This window comes from Malus domestica, chromosome 09 (genome assembly GCF_042453785.1).
Source record: "Malus domestica chromosome 09, GDT2T_hap1".
In the NCBI taxonomy this organism is placed as follows: Eukaryota; Viridiplantae; Streptophyta; class Magnoliopsida; order Rosales; family Rosaceae; genus Malus; species Malus domestica.
The window spans coordinates 6586362-6590491 of NC_091669.1; positions in this window are offsets into that span (position 1 = coordinate 6586362).

Consider the following 4130-nt stretch of genomic DNA (forward strand, 5'->3'; position numbering starts at 1 on the left):
GAGTTGAGTTCTATTAACAATCCTAGAGCCTTAGAGGTATGACTGGTATTCAAAACATTGTTTCTATTTTTTTGGCCTGGACTTTGGTTGTTTTTATATTTTTGTCTCTTCTTGACATGTTTAAAAACTAGTGAAATTTCTTAAAATGTGGTAAAAGTTTTTGTCTCTATATATAAAGCTCCCTAAAAATAAATAAAAAAAATAAAGAGGCAAAGCTCAGCATAGGAATAAGATTCAACAACGTCTTTTTATTTATTTATTTTTCAACAAAATTGAAAACTTAAAAGAAAAAGTGAAATCTGGAAAGAACACTGATTCTTGCTTGTGCTCTATTTATTCGTGCATTTATTTTTCTTGAACTCGAACTCTCCCTCTTCAGGCTCCCAACTTATTTTGCTGTTCCAGCAATACAAAGCCATTGACCGACAGATGGTGTTGCAGTTGACGTTAGGGTTGATTGCAAAGAAGTGAGCACTCAGCTTGAACTTGTCCATGATTCCATTGCAAGTATCCCCAGCTTCTACCCCATAAAAGTTTTGGCATCTTGCAGTTGCTTTCACACCCCCAAACCCAACTACACCATCAAATATTCATAAAACAGGAATCAAACACAAAATACAACATATAAATATCCCTTATAAGCCCACAAAGAAAACTGTCGTTAGCACTCTTAAAAAGTCAATCTGCATTTTCCCCTTGTTTTGTATATTACACAGGGGAGGGGAGTGTGCAATGCATGATACTTGCTAGAGTCCCAATAGCAGCTCCTTAAAAAAAACAATGATAAGTGATTATCATCTATAATTCGATAATTAAAATTCTAATACCATAAAACTTACTCTGCCTATTTGGCTGCCCTCAGCAAAGGAGATGATGAAAAAAAACAAGTGTGTTTAGTGTGTTGGGTGATGATTTGATGAGAGTGTAAAGCTATATTTATAGGTAGAGATGGTATGCCTATTTAGAAGCCGGCTTGGCTAACGTCCATTTTCTAGTGTGTTTGCTTTGGTTTCCCAAAGTAATTATATTTTTGTTTAGGCAATTTTGTGTTGTGTGTTTTGGGAATATCACGCATTGGGCAGGCTTAGCTGTCTCTGTATTATTTGCTATGTCCTGCTCGCCCATTTGTCTCTCTTTCTTGTTGTTTCCTAACATGAAATACTGCAAAAGATTTCACTCCATGACATGCATCAAGTCAATTATGTCACTCCACTTTGATTAGCTAGTTTGTAACTAAATTAGATTTAAGCTTATTTATGTGATGATTTTAAAAAATACAAGAATTTCACATTGAATAATTGACAAGTTTAAATATGACTTATATTGAATGGTTCAACTTCTAATTACGTCGATGACTTTTATGATAAAATCCTTGTACATGCCATGTTGTGCATGCGGTAAGATATATGATTATGTCACTCCACTTTGATTAGCTAGTTTGTAACTAAATTAGATTTAAGCTTATTTATGTGATGATTTAAAAAAATACAAGAATTTCACATTGAATAATTGATAAGTTTAAATATGACTTATATTGAATGGTTCAACTTCTAATTACGTCGATGACTTTTATGATAAAATCCTTGTACATGCCATGTTGTGCATGCGGTAAGATATATGATGGGAAAGGTATAGGTTAGTTTGTGAGTTGTTGTTGACCCATCTTGCTGAAATCTTGACATAGTAGTATCAATGAGGGTAATTGCGTGACTGTATCCAAATTAGATATTTACCTTGCATTGCCCAGATTACCGGGTTTAATACCTTCTCTCTTTTCCTTATTTACATGACCGATGTGTAAGATATTTTCTTCTTCTTCGCCATTTCCTTATGCTAGCTGCTAAGGTTTTTTTTTTCCCTTAGATATTCATACATGGATTTTTCTTTCTTTCTTAGGGAAACCTCAATAGTAGGAATTTTTTTTATTGAATCAGAAAAAGAAGTTACACCTAGTCATGATGCATAAACCTTACTCTTGATAATATAAGAAATAATAATAAAATGAAAAATACAAGAAAAGAGGGTGAGACATAAACCTTACCCCTCTTAAGAAAACAAACAAAATACAAGAAAAGAGAGGGAATGTAAAGCCTAAAACCTCTAAAGGAAAACCTAGAAAGTCTAAACCTACAAAACAAGTTGCAAAGGCGCACCAAAAGAAATGGGTCAGGAAAAAAAGAAAAAACACACATCGTGAAGAAGGACAAAGTTGTAAACTAGGATGCACATTAATCTGGAAATCGAAAACCAGGCAAGCGGCCAAAAAAATTCGAATGTAATGGAGCACACAATCACCGGTATGGGAGTCACACCAACCTATTAACGGAAGAATTAACTAAGCTTTCAATTTGGGTTTGAATCCCAATGGAGCTCACTAAAAAACTTAATTCCTATATCTTTTACAACGGGGCATTCTTCTGAATACCCTATAGCCACATGGACTATTAATTCGATATGGACTTTACATTTTAATTTGATATTTTTGTGACTTGCTCGGTATTTGAATAAATTTATATGAGCCGTAGTGTTGGAACACCTTCTATTGTTTTTGGGATAGTTTCGGTTTGGTAATGTAATTATAAACAGTTATCATATAGTCACATGATATGATCAAGTTAGTTATGTCACTCGACTTTGATTAGCTAGTTTGTAACTACTAGAAACAAAGAACATTACTAGAAAAGTTGAATTAATTTGCTGTGTTATATAAAACGGAACATTGCATTAAACACTGAAGACTGATGATAACGTCCATCAATTTATAGGATAAAGATAACTCATCAAGAAAACAACAATTACTAGAGGAGAAACGATGCCTAAGACGACATGAAAGCTCATCCTCTTTATTCATACAATGATCCTTATATTTTCTGAACTGAGCATGAACTTGTCGCAGCTTATCAGTTCACAGTCCCTTCAGTACAAAGCCACTGACCCACAAAAAAGTTGTCGCAGTTGAGATTAGGGTTGATTGAAAGAAAGAAGTCAGCACCCAATTGGAACTTTTGAATAACAGATTCACATGTATCACCCTCTTCGGCACCATAAACCGAGTCGCAAGCCACATCCTCTTCTGCAAATTCAAGTGGAACATTGCATTGCATTAATATAGAAACTTGAAACTTATTTTAATATTTATTTGAAACTAAAAAGAATTAATTTAAATTTTAAACGCAAAAAGTGATTAATGTATGTAGATGATGAAATTGAAATTAATGGAATAAATATTCTTACCGCCGAGCTTTCTACTCTCAGCAATGGAAATCATGAGAACTAGAGAGAGCACTAGAATCAAGTTAAGAAGTGTTGCCATTTTGTTGCCAGACTTAGCCATCTCCACTGTCTTAATTTTTCCTTTTTGAACAATGGAATTCTAATTGATTAGCTTTAGTAAGAAGCTAATCGTATTTAGAGTGGGTGATGGTTTGAGGCAGTGCAGAGCCATATTTATAGCTAGGTAGAGGAGCAAGATTACCAGACGGCTTATCCAGAGTAATTACGTATATTTGTTTAATAAATCTATCTGAACCGTGTTGTGCATAATACGAATATTGGGCATTGGGCAGGCTTTGCCGCTCGTGTATTATAAGGATTTGGATCTCTTCCGTATTATAATTTATATGTCATGTCCTGCTGCGCTCAACATTTTTTTACCTTTTTTCTTCATTCTTTTTTGTTTTTGTCTGAATAGCTTAGTCGTCCTTCAACCTATAGCAGAAAGTAAGGGATCAAAATCCATTAATATTTCAGTTTATATGTAGACACACACACACACACACATATATGTATTTGAGACACTGGAATCAACTAAATGCATGTATTAATTAGTTAGTATATAAGAATTGACTGAATAATTACCGTCTTATGATCAAAATTTAATTGAAGAAACAATAAAATAGACTGAAGTTAAACTATTAATGAGAAGAAACAAGAGGAGACATAGTCATCCAAAGAGAGGAGGACTAAAAGAAATCAAGAGGAGAAATTTGTAAAGCCGTTCTTAATCTACCCTGTAATAGGGAATTGTGTATTCATTTATATATTTGAAATACTAAAAACTGCCATCACTTATTCATCAATATTCTCCATTTCATCACCACAATTTCAAGATTTTTCTACAATTTACATAA